This window comes from Rutidosis leptorrhynchoides, chromosome 2, assembly GCF_046630445.1.
Source record: "Rutidosis leptorrhynchoides isolate AG116_Rl617_1_P2 chromosome 2, CSIRO_AGI_Rlap_v1, whole genome shotgun sequence".
Classification (NCBI taxonomy): Eukaryota; Viridiplantae; Streptophyta; class Magnoliopsida; order Asterales; family Asteraceae; genus Rutidosis; species Rutidosis leptorrhynchoides.
The window spans coordinates 51,468,072-51,495,819 of NC_092334.1; the positions used below are offsets into that span (position 1 = coordinate 51,468,072).

A 27,748-nucleotide genomic window follows, 5' to 3' on the forward strand; every position below is an offset into this window, starting at 1 on the left:
TCGAACCATTATATAAAACACCACCTCCTACGACTTCAAGCATCACCAACTGCCTTATATTTGGTTCGATGACAATATCAATCAAACAAATTTAGTTTAGTGCTCCTGATTGCTACTGTTACTTGCTGAGTTGTTGACGACAAAGAACAAGAACACCACACCTTCAACCAGTTTCAAAATTTTTCCATTTCTTCTTCAACCAACCATCACAACCGCCACTTCTACACCTTCTCCTTCTTCTTCATGTGATCACCAACACCTTAAACCTACGACTAAAACAATCAACCGCCACCTTGATAACTTCCATCACCACCCCTATAACTCCTGTAAACTGCTACTCCTCCGTTACTGTTTCCCTTTCGAACTATATCATCAAACATCATCATCATCGAACTACGGTTTGTATAAATATATATATATATATATATATATATATATATATATATATATATATATATATATATATATATATATATATATATATTTACTTTTAATTTGGTCGAACATAAACCCAATAACATCTCTTTTGACTACTATTACACTATATATACTCTTTCCTTTTTCTGTTGTTCGCTGTAAACATAAACCAAAAACCATTAGTTTTATTTTTTTTTCTCGATGTATTGCGGCTCCTGTTTATAACTGCCTTGTTGATTGGATTGGTGCACCTACTCGTTTTGTTTTAACCACCACACGCCACCTAATCAGTCACCTTGTCCCTGCCATTTTGTTTCTATCATCAACCATCATTCGAAATCATCTACTATTCGATACAGTGTCTATGTCTATCCAAACCTTAACCCGTTTACGAAACTATTAACAATGATAGAAGATAAATGATAAGGATGATGATGATGGTGAAACAAGGAAGACGATAAACAAAGAGGGAATGATAATGATGATGATTGATGAGAAATAAAAAAAATCAATATTGATAATGATATTGGATGCAGCACTCGGTCCTTCTGAAACCCCACCACTTGTTTTGTTTTGTCGACTGGTTTCTCTTCTTCTCGCAAACCAGATTAAGCGTGTATTTGGACTGCACACGTGGGCTTAGAAAGTTAAACAACTTGGGCCATGATAATTATTTAATTGTTGGGCCAAACTTTGATTAAATTGCTTTTAGTCTGGGTATCCTTTTCTGTTTAGGCCGAATGGAATGATGTTCGATGATGATGATCGTTAACAATGATAGTGAAGCATGAGAACGACTACGATGATGTTATGAAGATGATGAACGTAATGAATGATGATGTCGAGAGAGGACGATGATGATAATGAATCTTGATGATGGACTTTGAAGATATCGTGATGATCATGATGAGATGATACGAGTGATGTTACGTATGATGTTTGATGATGATGAATCGATGATGATGATGGAAATGATCAAGATGTTGATGATGATATATTTATGATGGTATAACTTTTATTATTATTATTATTATTATTATTATTATTATTATTATTATTATTATTATTATTATTATTATTATTATTATTATTATTATTAATATTATTATTATCATTATTATTATTATAATAAGTATTAGTATTATTATTAGTAAAAGTAGTACTATAACCTGAAATATCATTAACATTATTATTACTATTATTATTATTTTTAAATGATTATTAGTTATTGTTATTATTATCATTATAAAGATATTACCACTTTTTACTTAGTATTATTATTATTATTAATATCATTACTAGTATTATCGTTAAAATTATTATCATTAACAAAAGTACTTTTTTTTATTAAAAGTACTACCATTCTTATTATCATTATTAACCTTATTTTAGTATTATTATAAATATAAATATTATCTTAACAAAAGATAATTATATAAAAATATAAATATTACATACATCATAAGTATATCTAAAGTTACTATCTTCATATACTATATAAAAATAACACATATGGATATATATATATCATTTGAAATAATAGATATATTACCATTTTAAATAAGTAATATATTATATAATTAACATATATAAACTAGTTTGATTACTATTTCATGTTAATTAGAGGTTTTAATATATATATATATATATATATATGATATAGGTTCGTGAATCCGAGTCCAACCCCGCATTGTTCAATTTAGTCATATGTATTTTTACAAAAAAATACAGTATGGTGAGTTCATTTGATTCCCTTTTACTCTTTACATTTTTGGGACTGAGAATACATGCGCTACTTTTACAACTGCTTTATTAAATGCTTTTGAAATACATTTTGAACTGCGAATACATGAAATACTTTTATAAATGTTTGACGAGATAGACACAAGCAAAACATTCCTCGAATGAATTATGTGGACGTGATAATTGCCACCATTGAATTATGTGGAAGTGATAATTGCCATAATTGATATGAATATTTTTCCCCTGATTATTATTGCTTGGTAACCTAAGAATTAGGGAACATCACTGATTTTGAGAATTAGTGCATGCCTAATTCACATGAATCATAAAGGTAGCTACCGGGTTTAACACCCCCACCCAGAATGTTCACTAGACGGAAGAGCTAATGGGCGTGGTGTTTAGTACTTCGAGGTTTATTTATTATACAGACGAGATGTTCTGTTTTGGGGATATTATTTATGCGCATTATATGTTAAGGTTGGTTACCAAGCCAAGCAATGAATGAAAAGTGAATGTTATGTATCGAGAGAATGATTTTATACACAGGTTATGTGTATGTTATTTTGTACACGAGATATGTGTACGGTTATAAAGAATTGTTGACAAATGGTTTCGTACACGAGATATGTCTACTGTATTTAAAAGATATCGCATGTACATTACAGGTGGGTATAGGATTCGGGCCCATTTGTACCATGCAGCATTTAAATCTTGTGGTCTATCAAAATTACAGAATTTTTTGTTTTATGATAAACCTATGAACTCACCAACCTTTTGGTTGACACTTGAAAGAATATTTATTCTCAGGTATGAAAGAAATCTTCCGCTCTGCATTTGCTCATATTAGAGATATTACTTGGAGTCATTCATGACATATTTCAAAAGACGTTGCATTCGAGTCGTCGAGTTCATCAAGATTATTATTAAGTCAATTATAGTTGGAGGTATTTTGAAATAGTATGCTTGCCGTCAACTTTCGATGTAAAGAAAGTTTGTTTTTTAAAAACGAATGCAATGTTTGTAAAATGTATCATATAGAGGTCAATTACCTCGCGATGTAATCAATTATTGTGAATCGTTTATATTGTATATGAACGGGTCATTTCATTTTTAATAGTAACCAAGTGTTTAAATTAAAATTTGCGGACATGGAATCAAAGTCATGGCTAGAATCGGCTCTAGCTGCTTTAGATGATCTAACGATATCTTTTTCTTGATGCCACTCATGTGAGTGGGAAGCAGTGTTATCAATAATTTTGTAAGCTTCAGTTGCGGTTTTCTTCATAATGGAACCACCAGCTGCTATATCGATGTCTTTTCGTGTAGTGATGTCGCATCCTTGGTAGAATATTTGTACTATTTGATAAGTGTCTAAACCATGTTGCGGACATCCTCTCAACAACTTTTCAAATCTTGTCCACGCCTCATATAGAGTTTCATTTGGCTTTTGCGTGAACGTAACAATTTCTCCTTGAAGTCTCATGGCTTTAGATGCCAGAAAGAATTGTTTAAGAAATTTTTCAACTAAAACATCTCATGTATCAATCGCCCCTTCAGGTAATGATTCTAACCAATCTTTGGCTTCTCCCTTTAAAGTCCAGGGAAATAACATGAGATATATCTGTTCATCCTCTACTTCTCTAATTTTAAATAGAGTACAGATCATATTAAATGTATGAAGATGTTCGTTTGGATCTTCCTTCGGTGTACCACTAAATTGGCATTGATTAGTTACCATGTGTAGGATTTGTCCTTTGATTTCATAATCTGGCGCATTAATGTCTGGTTGAGTAATTGCGTGACCTTGGCCAGTGCGTTTAGCTCTCATTCGGTCTTCCATACTTAGAGGTTCCAGATTTTTCATGATTGAATTTGTTGAATCTGAATCACTAAAGGATTCTGACTTAATGGTTTCCTCCTCGACAATCTCTGGATGAGTGATTTGTGGTTCAGGAGGAATGATTAGTGGTTCAGGATCTCTGAATTGTCCCTGAATATCCTCTGGATTCTCAATTGTGAGGTCAGGTTCAAAAAATGGATTATCGAAAATTTGAATTTGAGTACTTGGTCGACTAGATGACGATTCTAAAGAAAAATCAACGGCGACAATATTGGCTAGATGTCTTGATCGAGTTATAGGTGGTGAACGTATAAAAGGTGGTGAACGTTTTGCTCGGTGCATTCACTGAATATCCTATTAGCTATAAAAGATAAAAATTATATAAGTTATCAAATTAATAGACTTTTCTGATTTGCCCACGTTTCAAATAACCAATAGATGCAGCAGGTAGCCAGGACCCTTTAAATCGGAAGCCCACAACTCGCCACTAACAAATCCAACTATTACTACGAACATGAAATTTTGGATGTCTATCAATTTAACCACTTAAAATAATTTTTCCTCGAAGTTTAAAGAAATTTTAGAGAAGAAATAGAAAATTCTATGTCATAAAAAAACTAGAGCGTCGAGAAATAAGAAAGAAAAAGAGCGCGTCGAAAAATGTCGAAAAATAAAAGGTCGAAAAATAAGCGTCGAAAAATGAAAGTCTAAAAACTAAAATTTAAAACTTACGTATAAAGGTACTAAAGCTTAAAAGGAATTCTATATCCAAAACGGCAATAACTTAAAAAGTACTAAAATCTTAAAACGGCGTCGCAAAATTCTAAAGCATCTAAATCTTAGTCTAAAGAAAAAGCACTTAAGGGATTTTACGGCAAAGTCTAAAAATCTAGAAATATAAAATAACTATGGCAAAATACTAAGTTACGAACTAATTACGAACGAAAATTTATAAAATTACTCTTTAACGATTAAAAATATACAAAATATAAAAATAGGCTTAAAGTTATAAAAAATACAATTTTTATAAAAATATTATTTTTATATTATTTATTTTATAAAAGTATTAATTTTATAAATAATACAACTAATTATAACTTAAAAATACAAAATAAATAAAACTAAAACAAATTAATTAAATAATTAACCCTAATCTTAATTAATTAATAATAATAATAATTAAAACCTAACCCTAATTCGATGGATCCAAGGTACCAGACCTGTCACTTCAAGTCATGTGATTGCATGAGTCTGAAGTTATAATTCCATGCAGTCGCATGAGTCGTGGATCCAGGCCTAATTAGTTGGGCTGCTACAGTGTCGGCCCGAATACTTTTAATTATTATTATTATTATTATTTTCTGTTTTTAAATTTATATAAAATATTTATATAAATTAAATAAACTTATATTTAAAAACTAAAATATAAATAAAAATACTTTATAATTTTATATATTTTGAACAACTCTTAAAAATATATATATATTTTGTTTATCTTTTTATATTTTTGTATTTTTAATATTTAAAACGTATTTTTACAAAAAGAAATTAAAACTTAATAAAAATCTTTTTTTATAGCGTTTCGCTTTTGGGTCCCCGACAGCGGCGCCAAAAATACTTGATGTGTGCAGCGGTGTATACGAAATAGTTATATTTTTGTTGCGAAATACTATTAAATGCGATACAATTTTACACAAGTTATTTATTTATTTATAGAGTAGATATACCTAAACCTTGCTACAACACTTATAGACAGTGTACCTAATCGTACAGTAGTGTAGTTTTTAGTAAGTCCGGTTCATCCACAGGGAACTAGCCAAGTTTAACGCTATATTTTTAAAACTACATTTGTATATATATAAATATATATATATATAAGTAGTATTATTATTATAAAAGGGGGTTTTTACCGTTTAATGACTGGTTTGTCGATTTTAAAACTTTAGTCGCAGTTAAAACCTAATGTAAAATATTAAAAATAAAAATAACTTAATTTAAAGCGTAAAGTAAATGACGATTAATTAAAATGAAATAATTTAAAGTGCGATAAATAAAATTGCGATAATTAAAAAGTACGATAATTAAAAAATGCGATAAATAAAAATGCAATGAATAAAATGACAGTAAATAAAAGTGCGATGAAATATGAATTAAAGGAATTATGCTTATTTAAACTTCCGTAATCATGATGTTCGACGTGTTGATTTTAGTTTATTACCATAGGTTAATTGTCCTTTGTCCTAGATTATTCGATATGTCCATACGGTTTTGTCCATAATAGTCCATCAGTCATAAATATAAAGTGCGAGAGTCTTCGTCAAATTATCCTTATACCCGAAGTCAAATATTCCAACTAATTGGGGATTCGAACTGTAACAAGGTCTTAATACTTTATTTAATGAATACACCAGGTTATCGACTGCGTGTAATCCAAGGTTTTATTACTTTGTTAACAATTACACCAATTACCCTTGTATGTAATTCACCCATGTTTCAACAAGTCTATTGATTATTAATCCATCCCCGTATCCGGTCAAATGAATAATTATTGGTATTTATAGATATCCCGCCCACCGTACCCAGTCAAGCGTATGTGGTTATATATAAATACGTCAAATTATAAGTCTATATATTAAATTAACGAGGTATCATTTAGTTAATATAAAGCCCATTAATAGCCCATAGTCTAATTTCCACAAGTGTCGTTCTTTTATCCAAACCCCAATTATGGTCCAAAGCCCAATTACCCCGTCTTTAATATTTAGCCCAACATCACGATTACTTCGATTTAAATAAGCATAATAATAACTTAACTACGAGACATTAATTTAAAAAGGTTGAACATAACTTACAATGATTAATAATAGCGTAGCTTTACACGGACAGAATTTCGACTTACACACTTACAACATTCGCTAACATACCCTTATTATTATTAATCTTAAATTAAAATTAAAATTATAAATTATATATATATATATATATATATATATATATATATATATATATATATATATATATATATATATATATATATATATATGTCGTGAGAGAGAGAGAGAGAGAGATTGAATTAGGTGTATCATATTCGGCTGAAAACTTCGAAATTTATAGATGTGGCCAGCTACTTCTTGCCATGCGATCGCATGGATTTAACACTGCCTGGCCATGCAATCGCATGGCTCCCTGGGACAGCTCACATTTGCTTGTTTGCTAGTTTGCCGACGGTTTTAATATATAATATAATATATATATAATTTTAAGAATTAATTATTTATTATATTATATTCATGTGCATAGTTGACTTGTAATTTTTAGTCCGTTGCATCGTGCATTGAAAGTTGACTCTGGTCCCGGTTCCGGATTTTCGAACGTCCTTGCGTACAATTTAATATCTTGTACTTTGCGTTTTGCGGCTCGTACTCTTGTAATTTTTAGACGTTTCTCATCAATAATTTGAACCACTTTGATTGTACTTTGTACTTTTTAGCTTTTTGGTCATTTGCGTCTTCAAATCGTCGAATCTGTCTTTTGTCTTCACCTTTTAATATTTAAACGAATATCACTTGTAAATAGAACAATTGCAACCAAAAGCTTGTCTTTCTTGAGGGATAATGCTATGAAATATATGTTCGTTTTTAGCATTATCAACGCTCCCTCGGAATGTAACCTCAAACTCTTGGAATACGTTAGGGCTTGAACTCTTCTAATTCTTGAATAAGTTGAACAACAAACCCGTCCTCCGAATTGGAATCAAAATGTTGTAAAAACGATTACATAATTATAACAATTATAAAATTAGAATGTATAAAAAAAAAGAGAAATGTTTGTTTTGGTGTGAAAAAATGAAATGTGAAATGGAGATTAAATAGATGAAAATATTGGAAAAATAAATAAATCAAATGACTCTATGACCGTTGCCAACGGTCAAATCACGTGGACCAATCAGAAACAGACACATGGCATAACACATTTTTTTTCGTCGAAAAGTTGACTGACGTCCTAGGCATACGTTGCGTTAACGGCGTCAGAGGGCATCAAAAATAGCCACGAGGGATGACAGATGGGATTTCACACTGCGTTAATACCAGTCTAATAAGAAACAACTCTTGGAATCTATGAAAATGTAATATAAGTGGTTGTATAGAAATATGTATAAGTATATTTTAATAAGCATATGGCCGACCATGCATGGACAAAAGATACCACAATTGTGTAGATTCATGTTGAAATGATTCATGTACTGGTATGGGTCCATCAAAGCATCCAAAAACCAATCGAGAGCTTCAATTAATGTCATTTTAATACATATTTGGAAGAAATTTTTGTTTCTTATCCGTGCATATTATGATTTTGATTTTGATTGAATATCATGTATACTACATGTTACTCTAATCATATCACATAGACCCGAGATCCAAACCTTTTAGCCAATCTTGATTACATGAAATGAATTCAAGCTAGATGAAGTTAAACAAGGCCATTTGTTATTGATTAAGAATTGTACCAATAATTTTGAGATGTTCAGTCTTTAAGAATTAAAATTAACAAAAAGTGTTCAGGTCACCGATAATTGGATGGGAACCAAGCAATTGTTACTGTTTCATACAAAAACGTGTTGCCCTATTACAAAGATGCCCTTTTGGTTGTCCAAAGGATACCTTATCCAATGTCCGTGTATATGTGTTCCATAACAAAAGTACATAGAAACAAGAAAAAATTACTTGAATATTTCGTTGAGAGTCCCTGAATTTCTATTTTGACTTGATTGGTCCTTGTAATTTATAAATGTTACGTAGACGGTCCCTCCGCCAAACGTCCGTCCAAGTCAACCGTTAAGTATTAACATGTGCCAAGCACATGAGGGTAGTTTTGTCATTTTACCTTTAAAAATTACTTGAGTGGTCCCTGTGTTTTACAAATTATTTCAAGCAGAGTCCTCGTGTTATTTTTGACTTATGTGGTCCCTGTGTTTTGCACAATATTTCATGTGTTTTCGATTCGCGCTTACTATCACGTTTACGATTCACGTTTCAGTTCTCATTTTCGAATTCATTTCGCGTTATCGAATCGCGTTTTGGGTTCGCTTTATCGTTTAACATTTTTTTCGCATTTTCGTTTCGTGTCTTCGTTTCATGTTTTCAGTTCTCATTTTCGGTTCGCATTTTTAGTTTGCGTTTTTGATTCGCGTATTCGATTCGCGTTTCAACGCGAATTTTTGATTTCACTCCTCGTTAACGAATCGCGTTTCCGGTTCCCGGTATCGTTTCACTTTTTTCTCATTTTCGTTTCGATAACGAGGAGTGAAATCGAAAATTCTCGTTGAAACGCGAATCGAAAATGTGAATCGTAAACGCAAACCAAAAACGTGAACCGGAAATGAAAACTGAAAACATGAAACGAAGACACGGAACGAAAATGCGAATTAAATGTTAAACAATAAAGCAAACCCAAAACGCGATTCGATAACGCGAAATGAATTCGAAAATGCGAACTGAAACGTGAATCGTAAGCGTGATAGTAAGCGCGAATCATAAACACATGAAATATTGTGTAAAACTCAGTGACCACATAAGTAAAAAATAACACAAGGACTCTGCTTGAAATATTTTGTAAAACACAGGGACCACTCAAGTAATTTTTGTAAAACAAAGGGACCACTCAAGTAATTTTTCGAGGTAAAATGAAAAAACTACCCTCATGTGCTTGGCACATGCTAATACTTAACGGTTAACTTGGACGGAGGTTTGTAGGTCTACGTAACATTTGTAAATTACAAGGACCAATCAAGTCAAAATAGAAATTCAGGGACTCCCGGTGAAATATGATGTAAAATACAGGGACCATTCAAGTAATTTTTTCTAGAAACAAACACCATAAACCGATCATTTAAATACAATGATACCCAATCCCACAAAAATCTAAAGACATAATAAAAAGCATCAGTAAGTAATGGCATTTAAGCCTAGTAAGAATCGCGTAAACACTCTTTGTACGCAGTTATCCATTTGAATAGAGGAAAAATATATTCTCACATTATGCAACAGCTATCAATTTTATTTCTAAATTAAATTAATGAGACAAGTGATCATAAAATTCGATTCCAAAAGGTAAAATTCAGAAGTCAAAAAAATTTGTTCAAATTCTATCATGAAATGTAGGGTGTTATCCAGTGAAATGAAAGATATATACTTGCATTCAATTTGCAAATCAATACAACCCCAAAAACTTCCACCATGCACCCCCAACAACTGTCCATATCAGCGCGTTAATTTACAAGGTTTTCCAACTTGCGTTCTGGAGATTAATTTGTTTGACCTCTAAAGTCCAAATGTAATCACTGGTTGATAAAGGTGTCAAAATGGGCGGGTTTAATAAAGAGATTTGGTAAAGGATAAAAATATGTGATTTGAAACGAGTCAATTAAGGGTCAAAACAACCTCCGTTGACACGCAAATACTCTTTTGTATATTTTTTTATACTCCGTAGTACAATAAAAAAATGGTTGATATTACAAAAATTAATTTATATCTTAAAATAAAAGGATTTAGAAAATTATATAGCATAAGAGAGAGTAACATACCTCTGAAGTAAACAGCAGCTTGACCACTGCTATAATGAATTTGTGCACCAAATAAGTTCGTATTATAAGCTAGCGCAAGTGCCGCCAATACACCTGGCACCCTAGCTGCTAAATGCATTGCAAGAAACGCAGAATATAACGCTCCTACATGGCCCGTTTGACTAGTAAACATGTAATGGATTAAGAAATAAGACCCTTGAAGAACACCGAATGCAGCCGGCCTACTCAAATAAAAAGATTGAAGAAATTTAGCTACACAATTAGACATCCATGTTACTTTCCGAGATTTGTTAATTGTCCTGCCATGCTTACAAGAACCGCAAACCAAGCCAACGTGTCCCATGCCGATTTTTCACTTAAACATTCATCCCATTCAAGTACTCTCAATAATAATAGTACCGATAAGCCTAACATTGCAGTAACAATACTAGGTATACCAATGGTATCCCTGTTTAAAAACAAACCATGTTAGTAATTTGTACTTAAACAAACCATGTAGTTAACAAAATATGACATACCCGAGTACCCAAAGTGAGACAGCAAAAAGCATAGTTCCGATCATGACCCATTCGTTCTTTGTAACGGGACCCATGGCTTCGAGCCGCTTGGCAGCCTGCACAGTGGTTTCAGGAGGATAAGTTTTGTACAAGATGTACGGAGTAAGTATAAGTGAAACAAAAGCACGTAAACTAGCAGCCTTGAACCATGAAACCCACGAACTTGCAATAACTAACCCAAGTTCCTCAGCTACTTTCAAACACAACAAATTTTGTGCTGCAGCCGTCAAGAAAAGCGCACTAGAATTGCCAGCACACTGTCAATCATCATTACATAACAAATTCATAAAAAGTACAAAACTTGATATAGATTTCCCTAAATAAGAATTGATGATCCGCTATTTGTCATATAAATGGGCGCTTCGCACAAACAATACCTAGTTAAGTGGTCAAACAGTTATCTTAAGCTGTGTGTCAGTAAAAAATTTTCATTTTCATTGAATGGACGACGAATGTATGCAAACAGTGGTGGATCTAGGATTAGTAGTCACTGGTGTCACCTGTTAAAACCCCAAAAAAATTTCTACTAGATGGCTTATTTCAGTGGTGTCACTAAAAAAATCTACACTATCCACTGGTGTCACTAGTTAAAAACTCCAAAAATTCTACTACATAGCGTATTTCAGTGGTGTCTTGTGCAACCACTCGGAACATACTACATCCACCCTTGTATGCAAACATGACTAATATAATAATATTAGTACGCATCATGCATGGTGCATGATGCGTGGTCAGGGGACAATTTTAGCATTTGCGATTTTTTAAGTGCAGATTATTCAAGACTTTTGAAATTGAGACATTTTTCCGAATTTACCGATGGTTTTCGTTACAAAATGGTACACCAAACTTTTTGTCATCTTACAATGGGCTTATCCTCAAAGCCACGGGCAGTTTTGGGCTTTGTAGACATGTTATCCTTAGTGGCACATACCATTTAAGCTCAAATCTAACTCAAAGGATACAAGATAACATTCCATGGTGCCTAATATTCGCGAACAATATTGTATTAGTTTCGGATTCTCAAGATGAGCTTAACAGAAGGCTAGAGCAATGGAGTATCACCCTAGAATCAAATTGTCTACGGATTAGCAGACTTAAATCGGAGTACCTTAGATGCGATTTCAGGACGAGCGAAGAGGAACAAGAGGATATAGTGGATGTCCGAATTGGGGATCAACTTTTACCTCCACAAGAGTCCTTTAGATATTTAGGCTCGATGCTCCACAAATCGGGAAGGATAGACGAGGACGTGACACACCGTATACGAGTAGGATGGTTGAAGTGGAGGGCAGCGAAAGGGGTGTTGTGAAACAAGAAGGTACCCCTTAAATTGAAAGGGAAATTCTTCAAGGTGGCAATCAGACCGGCCAATTTGTACGGATCGGAGTGTTGGCCAATGACGAAAGCCCAGGAGAGAAGGATGGAGGTGGCAGAAATGAGGATGCTTAGGTGGATGTGTGGTAAGACTATGCTAGATATGATACCAAATGGAGTTTTTAGGGAGAACTTGGAAGTTGGGAACATAACCAACAAGCTGAGGGAAGGACGACTTAGATGGTTTGGACATGTTTTGAGGTGTCCACTTTTAGCCCCGATCAGGAGATTCGAGACCCTCGTTGTTGGGGGCGTAAGGAGAAGGGGTAGACCCAGACGTAGGTTGGAGGATAGATTGAAGCTTGACATGAAGGAGCTCTTATTGACCGAGGACATGACCTCTGATAGGAATTTGTGGAGGAGTAGAATTAGAATAGATGACTAGGTTCTACATATTGTTTATTTATTTTATATATTTATTTTATATTCCCTGTCTACTTGCTTGTGTGCACTTCATTTTTTTTTTTTGCGTGGGACTTTTCGTATTGGCTGTACATTTTTTTGGATATATAAAATATCTATACTTATTGTAGCATTTTCACATGCTTTATTGCTCTATATGGTTACATGTTTGTATTACATTATATAGCAATTTAATTATACGTACTTTCATATCACATGTTTTTTTGCTAACATAATATACTTATTTGCCTACGCTTACATTGTATATCATCAACTTTATACTGCATATTATACCTACATGCTTTTTACCAACATGTTTACGTATACTTATTATACTTACATGAATTGTTATAATTGCATATTTGACACTCACTTATTTTACTTTTATGTTATATTACATTATATTGTTTCCTGCTCTTTTTACCTATACATATCGTATTGGAGTATACATTATTTATGGTAAAGTTTCTATTTTATCAACTGTACTTGTATATTTTTACTGCACATATCGGAATTCATGGTTCTTTCTGGCCGGAGGTCCCTAGGAAGCAGCCTCTCTGCTCTACAGAATAGGGAGAGACGACTTCCTCTACCTGGGGACCGATGAAATGTCCCGTTCATATTGATTATAAACGTTCCATATTAATTGATTTCGTTGCGAGATTTTGACCTCTATATGAGACGTTTTTCAAAGACTGCATTCATTTTTAAAACAACCATAACCTTTATTTTATCAATAAAGGTTTTAAAAGCATTACGTAGATTATCAAATAATGATAATCTAAAATATACTGTTTACACATGACCATTACATAATGGTTTACAATAGAAATATATTACATCGACATATGTTTCTTGAATGCAGTTTTTACACAATATCATACAAACATGGACTCCAAATCTTGTCCTTATTTTAGTATGCAACAGCGGAAGCTCTTAGTATTCACCTGAGAATAAACATGCTTTAAACGTCAATAAAAATGTTAGTGAGTTATAGGTTTAACCTATATATATCAAATCGTAACAATAGACCACAAGATTTCATATTTCAATACACATCCCATACATAGAGATAAAAATCATTCATATGGTGAACACCTAGTAACCGACATTAACAAGATGCATATATAAGAATATCCCCATCATTCCGGGACACCCTTCGGATATGATATAAATTTCGAAGTACTAAAGCATCCGGTACTTTGGATGGGGTTTGTGTGATGACCCGGGAATTTCCGACCAAAATTAAACTTAATCTTTATATGTTTCCGATACGATAAGCAAAGTATGTTAAACTAAATCTCAAAAACTTTGAACTGCGTTCGTGTATACATTTGACCTTTGACTAATCCTGACGATTCACGAACAATTGTGTGTAAATAAATATGTAAATACATGTATGTAGTATAAAATTATTAAATATTACGTGATTAATAAATTGTAACAATAATATATTTAATTACAAGTTAAAATATAAATAGTAAATAAATACTAAAGATTCAATATATTATATTTTTGGTAAATATGATATAATTAATAAATGGTAACATATTACATTTAATTATATGTTTAAGTGTAAATACTATATTAATATTATTATCATTACTTTCATTAATATTAATATTTGTATCATTATTATTATTATATAAAATATATATATATATATATACATATATGAAATTAGATAAGTATAAATGGTTGTATTATTATTATTATTATTAATATCATTAATAATATTATTATTACCAAATTTCACAAAAATTATTATTTTTATGACCGATTATTATTATTACTCTTATTATTAGGATTATTGATAATTATTAATATTATTAGTGTTAGAATTTATATTATTATTAATATAATCATAAGTATTAATTATTAATTATTATTATTATTTGTATAAAAAAAATCATATCATCTACTTTAGGATCTTAATCTGCTTTACGTACTAATCAACTGTACTGGAGGTTTGTTTTATGGCTAAAATCTAATAATAATTCATTTCAAATAATCACAATAACAACAAAAGAAGCAGATAAAGGCGATATTGTTTTCCTGATTGAATATTTTTTTTGTACTTCTTGTCTACCCTAATTACAATACAAAATTTATCAAATTATATTGTTTTATCTCGCAATCAATCGTACTACATGTATATCAAACACTGATAACAGAAGGAGGAGAAACAGATATTTTTTTTTATTTTTTTTTCTCTGCTCGCTACCTCTGTATCACTTCCATTTTTTGCCAAATCTCGAAATCAAATCATATTGCAAAATGTAAAAATGCCATTGTGTTAGGAATCGTACATTCAAACTATCTGTGAAATTTCCAGTTTCAATTCTTCCTATCAAGCTTTAATTTTCGAGTCAAAGTTTGATTGTCAAAAGTCAAACGATTATGTTCATAGCAAATTCGTATTCCTTATGATGTTTCAGTTTAAATTGATTTTACAGAAAGTTTATAATAAGGATTTAGCATCTTTTTCATTTAGATATCGTGATCCAAAACTGTCTAAAAATCGATATCAAAGTTTGAGTTGTGTTCATGAAGTCGAAGCTACTGCTACTGCCTTTTATTTTTTTTTCTTTCTTTGTTAATTTCAATCGATCACAAAATGATTCTGTTTCAATTTAGCAATATAATACAAACATTAACTCTCCTTTTGATTTGGGAAATTTTCTGATCGACTTTTATTATGAAGAAGATGAGGATAACTCAAATAACAGGAATAAATATAAATAGGTTTCCTATAATAACAGAAAAACGGACACAGAGCAATGGTTAAGGTGTTAGTCGGGGGAGCGAGAGGTCGAGGGTTCGAGCCCGGGCAGGGGCTTTCCTTATTCTTTTGCTGGTTTCTTTTAAAGGTAGTAACTTAATTATTTTTACTATTATTATTATTATTATTATCATCTTTAGTATTATTATTATTATTATTATTATTATTATTATTATTATTATTATTATTATTATTATTATTATTTTGGTTATTGTTATTGTTAGTACTAGTATTAGTAATCAAAATTGTTATTATGAAAATAAAGATTACTAATATAACTATTATTACTACTATTAATATTATCATTATTGTTATGATTATTATTATCCTTAAGTAATAGAACTATTATTATTAGTATTATGAAAGAAATAAAAACTTATCACGAATATTAGAATTTGTAGTATTTTAAAAACTATTAGTATTATTATTATTAACATAACTACTAATATTATAACCATTATCATTTTTCCCAATATTAATATAAATTCAGTATTATTATCATTAGTAACATCATTATATATTTTTTTTTACATTATTAGTATCACTTTTATCATTATAAAAGATCAGTATTATTATTAAAATTAATATTAACCTAATTAACAGTTTCACAAACAAATGATCTTCATATAAAGATATATTTAATATACATAACTTAATTATATTAATATCTTTATCTTAATAGTATTAACAATATTAATTTTACAAACAAAAGAGATTTATATGTAAAAAGTATATATTACATACTATATTTTTATATGAAATATTATTAACTGTAATAATAACTAAATTACATATAGTGTATAAAAATATTTTAAGATATTATAAGTAATAATAAACACATATAAAAATATTGAATTCAACACATTATATACATATAAAAATAAATAAGTTACAATTTATTTAATAACATATATATATATATATATATATATATATATATATATATATATATATATATATATATATATATATGTGTGTGTGTGTGTGTGTGTGTGTGTGTGTGTGTGTGTGTGTGTACAACCTTGTTCAATTACAATTATATGTGTTAATATATATATACATGATATAGGTTCGTGAATCCGAGGTCAACCCTGCATTGTTCAGTTATTCAAATATTGTCATATGTATTTTTACTACAAAATACAGTATGGTGAGTTTCATTTGCTCCCTTTTACTCTTTATATTTTTGGGACTGAGAATACATGCGCTGTTTTTATAACCGTTTTACAAAATAGACACAAGTAATTGAAACTACATTATATGGTTGAATGATCGAAATCGAATATGCCCCTTTTTATTAAGTCTGGTAATCTAAGAATTAGGGAACAGACACCCTAATTGACGCGAATCCTAAAGATAGATCTATCGGGCCCAACAAGCCCCATCCAAAGTACCGGATGCTTTAGTACTTCGAAATTTATATCATGTCCGAAGGAGGATCCCGGAATGATGGGGATATTCTTATATTCATTTTGTGAATGTCGATTACCAGGTGTTCAATCCATATGAATGATATTTTTGTCTCTATGTATGGGACGTATGTTTATGAGAAATGGAAATGTGAAATCTTGTGGTCTATTAAAAATATGAATTGATTATTTATGTTAAACTAATGAACTCACCAACCTTTTGGTTGACATTTTAAAGCATGTTTAATCTCAGGTACGAAAGAAATCTTCCGCTATACATTTGCTTATCTTAGAGATATTACTTGGAGTCATTCATGACATATTTCAAAAGACGTTGCATTCGAGTCGTTGAGTTCATCAAGATTATCATTAAGTCAATTATAGTAAGATATATTACAAAATGGTATGCATGTTGTCAACTTTCGATGTAATGAAAGATTGTCTTTTCAAAAACGAATGCAATGTTTGTAAAATGTATCATATAGAGGTCAAGTACCTCGCGATGTAATCAACTGTTGTGAATCGTTTATAATCGATATGGACTTCGTCCGGATGGATTAGGACGGGGCATCACAGTTGGTATCAGAGCGGTGGTCTTAGCGAATCAGGTCTTGCATTAGTGTGTCTAACTGATAGTCGTTAGGATGCTTTAGTGAGTCTGGACTTCGACCGTGTCTGCATGTCAAAAGTTTTGCTTATCATTTCGTGTCAGAAATCATTCGCTTATCATCCTTACATTCTAGAAACGTCTTACTGCTTCTGTTGCATAGACAGTGTATAGATAAATTCATATCTTAGCGTATCTGTTATTGTTACCTTCGCCTGACAGCTTCCGTAGATTCCTCCGTAACTTATAGGATTTTAGTACTACATATGCATATGTAAACTATGTATTGCAGGGTACTAATCTACATCCTATAATCTATTCCTTATTGAAAATAATTCATCTGATCGTACGAGATGAATCCCTCAACCAGTTCGAGTCCCTCGGATTCCGACAAGTATTCCGATAATTATCCCGACAGTTATTCCGAATGGATAGTCATCTAAGCTCCGGAAACAACGTCCCCAGAATGAAGCAACCAATCATCCATCCCCAATTCATCTGATGGATTCGTAGTCGACCTAATCAATGGAGACGAGAAGAAGGCGATCCTTTCCACCAACCAAATTCACCTTTTGACGAAGAACCTGAAACACTTACCAGTGAACCTATTAGAAACACCACTTTCACTCTCATTTCCCGAATATCTTGCCACGAACATATCATATCTCATATTCTAAACTTTATTCATTCACTTGTTCCTACCGACAATCATTCCGGAGTAATAAGCCAACGAGCTTCGCGCACGAGTTGTAGCCTTGAAAAGTATGGTGCAAAATGTACCAGCTTCAGCAACATTACCGGCACCAACAATACCACCAACAACAATATCCGCATCCCACATCTCAACATCACAATCTGTTCCACGAACATCAACATCATACGCACCATGGACACCAAGGAGTACCAACAGCAATTAACAAAGAAGTATTGAACCATAACTTCATTAATATTCTGTGAAGAATATGTGGATCATAATAATTAACGATGAGGTATTGATCCATAACTTCATCAATATTCTGCAAAGAATATGTGGATCCTAATAGTTTTAGAGATTACTTATTCTAGCTCAAATCGAAAATCAAATGAGTCTAATATTATATTGACTCATTAATTCCATGATTACATCTGAATAAAATATATTTGTATATATATTTTCATAAAGATTGTGATTGAAAATTCTTTCGTACAAACTGTTAATGATGAAAATATTTTAACGGGTAGGTAATACCCGAGGAATACTTAAGTTTTCACATTAATAAGTTACACTGTACATTCTTCAATTCAGATTCAGCAGTCATTAACAACACTACTCAAATTCACACATATATGTATCCGTTCACCAAAGAACAACTATTTTCATCCAAGTTCAATTTCATATTTGGATTTTGACCTATCAGAATCCAACAAGTGGCATAATGAAGAAAACATTTGACGGAATAAAATTTGTTAGAAACAAACAAATTAACTATGAGAAATTTTGTTAAGAATCCACGCTAACAAAATCCTAGCTAACTGTTCCCAGCTAACTGTGGATTAATCAACCGAGGACTACCAACAGTGGACAATTAAAATGATTTAAAATATTGATTATAACATATAAAACTAAACAATACTTCAAGTTTGCCACTTGATTTCATCTTAAACCTCATTTGTATCTTGACGATTACAATCTGTGATTCAAACCTTTCATGATTCTTAAAAACACCTCAATCGAGAGGATGAATCAACCGCACATCATCTATGGAAGAAAATATTAACGCATATAGTTATGCACCTGAAAACTCCTAGACCCTAAGTAAGGGTTTAACGTGTCTGTGTTAACTCCTTTGGCATTGTTATTACCCAAAATAACATTGCAACTCTTTTTCAAATTAGCCAATTTTATCACAGCTTCAGCAAATCAACTTCAACTTCCATTCGAATTAGCCTTATTATAACCTCGATATATAAGTTTGCCTGTCGTCATCGTTACCGGAGAACCGTTTATATTTCACCACATTAGCAGTAAAATTACCAGCAACTTCAATGAATTTAGACTTTCTGAAAAATCATTATATTCATTGAAACCCCATCTTGTATTCATCTATACCCTGTAACAATAATTGTCATGCCAATTACCGGGAATCAGCAATCAGTATTTCGAATCTCGTAACATTTCTACATCAATAGTTATATGTATACATATAACAATTATCTTTTAGGATTACGATCTTCAATTCTGAAATTTTGAAAAGGCACCCAGTTTACGAATCGATACTCTGAATGTTGGAAAGGCTCAGAAACGTTGGAACTGGAAAACGGATAAAGTTAACCATGAAGGAGACCAAGGACAAATACAAGGACCATACCCTATATTCAAATAATCCAGATAATTCTGGATCTGTGGAAATCTTTAGAGAATATTTTGCTCCGAAGTCATGTTAAAATCTTGCGGAAAATCTTTCTCCATCAACCATCGAACTTAGAAATTCCAAAATATCATCATCAATATCTTCGATATTTCTGAGGATATTTTCATAAATATTCTCGTCTGAAATTATATACCTCTTCGTGCTTCCTATGTATCATTATATTGGAAACATTCAATAGAAAATTTAGTACCGAAAAGCAGAATATGCGAAACTATGAAGAAAGCCGTGGACAAATCACAAAGAATAAGTTTGACTTTAAAAAAATAAAAATAAAATAATGATTCAATGTCTGCTAAAGTCTTTAGTGAATATCTTGCTCCTTACTCTAAACCTTTACAGACAATAGTTTCTATCATCCTCTGATCTTAGATATTCTGAGATATTATCGTATCTTTCATTATAAATACAACAACAACAACAACAACAACAACAATACCCAATCCCACAAAAGTGGGGTATGGGAGAGGTGGGTGTAGACAATCATTCCTCGTACCCTAGATTAGAAGGAAGTCGCTACTCCACCCGCGAGTATAGAACCCGCGCTTAGATAAGGTCGTCCCTCCCTCTACTCTAGAGCAAAAGAGATTGCTTCCAAAAAGGACCTCCGGCCAGAAGTGCTCATAAAAAACGAAATAGATAGGGCAAAAGATACGTACCTGTAAGAGTTATGTGCGCCTAGCAAGATACGATATTTTCATAACTCTTAGATCTTTCATTATAAATATCCTCCATATTTCTGAAGATATTTTCATAACTATTCTTATCTGAAATTATTAATCTCTTCCTGATATCAGTGTTACATCATATAGAAACTGTTAGTTTCTATATTCTGTAAACTTTCGAGCTTAAAATATGAATGTTATTGAAGTAGTGTTGGGAATTGATGCATGAGTTAGTATAATATAATGACACTTGATCAACATGATTATATTACAGTAAGTCATGCTGAGTTTCTAATGGAACGTGATGATTCACAGAACATACCTTCATCATGTGCCATTTACACGACTCTTACATTCTATCCAATCTCCAAGCATATTAAGAACATATGTCCTTGATAGTTCTATTTTTCCGGATATTCTGGTAATTTGACAAATCAAGTTCATACCAGTACAATTTCCTTCTTAGAACATTAACTATGTTCATTCCAAAATTCATACTTACGAATTCTGGACCATTACTCGCTTTACCAGAGATCGAGAGGAGAATAAAAAGGTAAAGAGATTCGAAATATAAGGGAAGATATAAAACCCAACAACAACCCAGAAATTACAAACCGTGTATATCAATACGTATTGCAACGTAAAGACACGGGAAGATTAACAACACTATAAGTCCAAGATAATAATAGAAGTAAATAAAATCCTCCGATGGTAGATGAAAGAGAAGAATGACAGATATAGAAGTTAGAAGTATATCGAGAATCAATACTGGATGGAGCATATTGACGAATGCTTCAAAGTATGATTTGAAGAAGGAAGAATAAAAAGTGTGAGTTGTAAGGAAATGAAAGGAATTGATTTATAATGAACTATCCGATAGAGAAATCCAAACAGATGATCGCATTTAAATCGGATCTTAATCTCCTTGATTACCAAAGAATCAAATCCTATTACGAAGATTTTCTCCAAATCTCTTGAACTTGGGAATCAATCCTATCTATGTCAAAAGATATGACGAATCTATACCTACTCATTTCACTTTTTGGTGATAGCTCCACCCGTACTCTTCATAAAATCAAATGGTTCTATCCATTTACTCAATGATGATAAAACTCTATTTATCAACTCATTTTGTCATAAAAACATTTTTATTGTTATCCATGACGACTTCTATCAAATTTCGGGGACGAAATTTGTGAGGACCCGTCCTTATCCACCTGGACGAAGTCATCAACATTTGGTCCCATTGCGATGATCGACTCCAAGCAATGTCCTTAAAATGAGCAAATGCACAGCGGAAGACTTCATTCGTACCTGAGAATAAACATGCTTTAAAGTGTCAACCAAAAGGTTGGTGAGTTCATAGGTTTATCATAACAATCTTTTTAATATATTAATAGACCACAAGATTTCATAATCATAAACATAATACACTCGCAAGTGTATGTAAAGCATTCTAAGTGGTTGAGCACTTGGTAACCATAATTAACTATTAATCAACGTCGCATATTCCCTTTATTATGAAATCTCACTACACTGTACCAAGTGTAGCCTACAAAACGAAGTACTGTGCAACCGTTGAATACTGGTCGTCCAGTCCGGTTGGGGTTGTCAGGCCCGATAGATCTATCAACAGGATTCGCGTTTACAATACCCATGTAAATAGTAGTTACCAAGCTACAGGGAAGTATGCCAGTGGTACAACTCAACGTAGAATATATTTTTAAGTACTTGTGTCTATTTCGTAAACATTTATAAAAGCAGCGCATGTATTCTCAGCCCAAAAATATATATTGCAAAAGCAATTAAAAAGGGAGCAAATGAAACTCACCATACTGTATTTTGTAGTAAAAATACATATGACGTCATTTAACAAATACAAGGTTGGCCTCGGATTTATGAACCTATATCATTTGTATATATATATTAACACACATTATTGTAATCGAACAAAGTTATATATAAATTTATTAGTTATATTATTTTTATATTATTAACCTATATGTTTAGTATATTCATTTTATATATTCAAAATAAATAAAAATATAAATTTTGTTATGCTATATATAGTAAATATATTTTTGTATATATATACATATAAATATATTTTTGTACATATATATATATATATATATATATATATATATATATATATATATATATATATATATATAATTTGTTTGTTAAAATTATAGTAATACTAAAATAATATTAGTAATTGTAAAAATAATAATAATGATAATAGGGTTAAAAGTGATACTTTTAATATAGATGATAAAAATTGATACTTTAATAAAAAAGATACTTTTTAATAAAAATGTTAATTTTCATAATAATAAATAATAGTAAAAAAAATAATGATTTTACTAATAATAATAATGATACTAATATTTATATTAATAACTATAATGATAATAATACTAATAATGATAGTAATACTTTTGACGATTATAATCATGATTTTAATATTTATTGTTAGTTTAATAATAATAATAATAATAATAATAATAATAATAATAATAATAATAATAATAATAATAATAATAATAATAATAATAATAATAATAATAATAATAATAATAATAATAATAATAATAATAATAAAAGTGAGTAAACTACCTTTGTAAGAGTTAAAAGGCTTTCCCAAAAAAAAATGGTCATAGCTCAAGCTCGAACCTGAGACCTCTCGATAACCCAACAACACTCCTCCCCATCCCTATGTTACTATTTTTCTGTTTTATTTCTCACATATAAATATATAACCCGCACTATTTCAGTTTCCTTCTCCCATTTTTCTTTTCAGCCCAACTAACTATCTAAGTCCAATTAAAAAAAACGGCCCAACTGCAAATAACTCCATTTAAATTTTATACGGCCCAAACAGAAAACGTGATAGCCCAATCAGGTAGTCCATTAAATCGTTGGGCTTATTGTATCGAATTCTCAACAGACACAATAGCGGTGAACGAGTATATATAAATAAATGAAGTTTCGATGATGTTTACAACAACAATAAAAAGAAAAAAAAACAGTCGCCGGTTATCGACTCCAATAATATCATCATTAAATCTCTAAACCTCATTATTTTATATCATCATCATCACTTCATAAATGACCACATTCATAATCATCAATAGAAAATACGAAGTAGCAGAGCTACAGTTCTGGGTTTCCTCCGACTGAAACAGTGATCGACGGTGGTGGAGTGCTTTAGTGGGGGTTTTTAACAGACAAATGAAGCTGAAACAACTTCGTTACCAGCAGCAACAATGAGCAGTAAAAGGTGAAATGGGCTGTTGATTATATTGGTGGTCGAATATGGAAGTGGCGAGTAGTTTATTAAATACGTAAAGGTGGTGAAGTGTTTCGGGTTAAAGATGGCTAGTAGTGGTTCCATGGTAATCATTTGATAATGAAAGTGGTCCGTTGGTTTTGGGATGAAAATAGTGGTTTTTGATGTATTGTGATGGTGGTTCTAGATGGTGATACGGGTGGCCTGTAAAGCTGAAGGATGACGGTTTTAAAGGTAGTGTTGGTAGCCGTGGTAGTTAACATGGTGGAAGGTGGTGTTGTTCATGATAATCTTGAAGGTGGTGGTGGCTCGTATGATTATTGTAGGGTGGTGGTCACGATGGACTAAGGGTGTTGAAGGTGGCGGTTGTGAGATGATGGCGGATGGTGGTGGATGGCCACTGATGACGGATGATAATGGTGGAGTGTTTGATACTGAATATGTATCGATTTGCATCTGTATATATTATGATATATATATATATATATATATATATATATATGTATATATATATATAGGGAAAAAGATTATGATGCATAATAACATGTGTATATGTAAATTATATTTATATAATGAAAAGATAGTGGGTAAGAAATCAACTAACAACAGTAACATTCACCAAATTTCCGAATGAGTTTAAATGAAAAGATATGGGTGATGTAATCGAATATGTAATTGTATATGAGATAGTGGTACCAAAAAGTAAACACAGTAATATATAATTCAATCATTCACAGTAATTTATCAATCACTCAGATATTTTGTTCATTTGTACTGGTTTTCACGGAGTGATATATCGCGTCCATCGCTAAACGGTTACGGATAAATTTAATTCAGAAAAATCCCAGATCTTAAAATTAAGTTCATTTATTTATTTCAGTCTTTCATGGTATAAAATTTGTCCTTAATTATTAAATAAAGATTAAATCAACTGTCCGCTCTCGGTCCTGGATAATATATTTTAAAATTTAACAAATAGCTCTTAAATACATTTTTAATAAGCCTGAAATTTATATAACTTATTTTCAGATCACCGTTTATTTTAAAAATCATATAAGTTCGTATTAAACTGGTTTAATATCGATCAAAACATCAAACGAGTATTACAATTATTTAATATTTATTTTTAACACACATTATATATATTTAGAGATATATTTTAAATAATAATTATTATAATATCTTATTTTTATTTTATTACATTTTAATAACATTAACATTTAATATTTTAAATTATACTTCCAATTATTATTTATATAACCATACACACATATCTATTTACAATTAATGGTTCGTGAATCGTCAAGAGTAGCTGAAGGTCAATTGAATATATGAAACAGTTCAAAATTTTGAGACTCCACCTAACAGACTTTGCTTATCGTGTTAGAAATATAAAATTGTATCGAGAGTTTGGTTTAAAATTAGTCGAAATTTTCTGGGTCGTGACAGTACCTACCCGTTAACGAAATTTCGTCCCGAAATTTGAGTGTGGTGGTCATGGCTAACAATAAAAATGTTTTCATGACGAATATGAGTTGACAAATAGAGTTTTATTACCATTGAGTAATATGGATAAAACAATTCGATTGTGTAAAGAGTACGAGTGAAGCTATCACAAAATAGTGATCTGAGGAAAATAAGATTCTTCTTGACTCTTGACGTAGTCACAGTTGATTTTCGAAATTCAAGGAATTTAAAGAAATCCTCTAATCAGAAAGAAAATGAAATAGCACAATTTATTAGCAATTTGTGGAATTACAGAAGAACAGAAATATCAAGAAAATATTTCCGTGATATACTTAGAGATTAAGTAGAATGAAAGAGTCATGTAATATGGTACATGATGAGGGTAAGATCTGTGAACCATCATCACATCCCATTAGAAATTTAGCATGGCTTACTGTAATATAACCACGTTGGCCTGACGTCATTATATTATACTAACTCATGCTTCAATTCCCAACATTTCTCTAGAAAATTATTCATAATTTAAACTCGATGGTTACAGAATATAGAAACTAAAACAGTTTCTTTTATGATGTAATATAGATAGCACGAAGAGATATATAATTTCGGATAAGAATAGCTGTGAAGATATACTCAGAAATATCGAAGATATTTATAACGGAAGATACGATGATATTTTAGAATTTCTAAAGTACCTGAAATTAAAGGGTGATGCAGAAACTTTTTCTGCAAAGAATTGATATAAGTAAGGGGGCAAGATATTCGCTGGAGATTTCGTCAGGTACAGAATCGTCTGGATTTGTTAAGTACATGTTCACTCCTTGTGATTTGTCCACAGTCTCCTTCATGGTTTGCTCAATTCGTTTTCCGGTACCAATTTTCCACTGAGTATTTCCAACACTCCATGCTTTATCATCAAACTTTTGGCCAGTAAGACCATCTACTACTTTTGCTGCTTCATCAGCATTTTCAAAGTTAACGGATCTGGATCATCGATTACTAAACCGAGGGTTTTCAGAAGAATTGCATTTTGAGATGATTAAACGCTGATGGTAGTATGGTGGAATGTAAAAGGTTTACTGGTAACAATAACTGAGTACGCATATATATCAGGTTATAATAAGGTTATAATGAAAAGTCAAAGTTGATTTGCTGGAGCTGTGACAAAATTTGCCATTTTGAAAGGGATTACCAAGATTTTGGGTAATAATAACATTAAGGAATTAGCACAGCTACATTTTAAACGTTTACTCAGTTTCCGAGGGTTTTTCAGGTGCTTAACTATATGCATCAATCTTTTCTTCTGTAGATGATGTGCGACTGGTTCATCCTCTCGATCGAGGTGTTTTCAAGGATCATGAAAGATTTGAACATGGATTGGAATCGTCAAGATACAAATGAAGTTTAAGATAAAATCAAGTGTCAAACTTGAAGAATTGTTTAGTTTCATATGTTATAATCAATATTTTAATCATTTTAATTGTCCAAAGTTAGCAGTCCAATAGTCCAATAAATTCATATATAATTTAATATATAATATTCGAATTAATTTAATATGTATCGTGACCCGTGTACCGGTCTCAGTATTGATCACAACTCAAACTATATATATATTTTGGAATCAACCTCAACCCTGTATAGCTAACTCCGTCATTTGCATATAGAGTGTCTATGGTTGTTCCAAGATAGATATATAGATGGGTCAATATGATATGTCGAAACCTTGTATGCGTGTCCCGTTATTTAAAGTGCGTAAAGTAAATAACAAAAATTAAATAACGATAAATAAAATTGCGAGAATATAAATTGCGATAATATAAATTGCGATAAATAATTTGCGATAAATAAAATGTAACCAGTTAGCTAGGAACAGTTAGCTAGGAACAGTTAGCGTGGATTCTTAACAAAATTTCAATTAGTTAATTCGTTTGTTTCTAACAAATTTTATTTTGTTCAATGTTTTCTTCATTATGCCACTTGTTGGATTCTGTTAGGTAAATATCCAAATATGAAATTGAATTTGAATGGAAATAGTTGTTCTTTGGTGAACGGATACGTATATGTATGGATTTGAGCAGTATTTATTAATGATCGCTGAATCAGAACTGAAGAGTGTACTGTGTAACTCATTAATGTGAATTCTAAATATTCCTCGGGTATTACCTACCCGTTAAAATATTTTCATCATTAACAGTTGGTACA

General features: G+C 31.4%; 1 pseudogene; it reads right to left on the reverse strand.

Annotated features, from left to right (window-relative positions):
* Positions 1–281: 281 nt before the first annotated feature.
* Positions 282–27,748, reverse strand: part of LOC139887866 (dicarboxylate transporter 2.1, chloroplastic-like) — a 58,483-nt pseudogene continuing 31,016 nt past the window's right edge.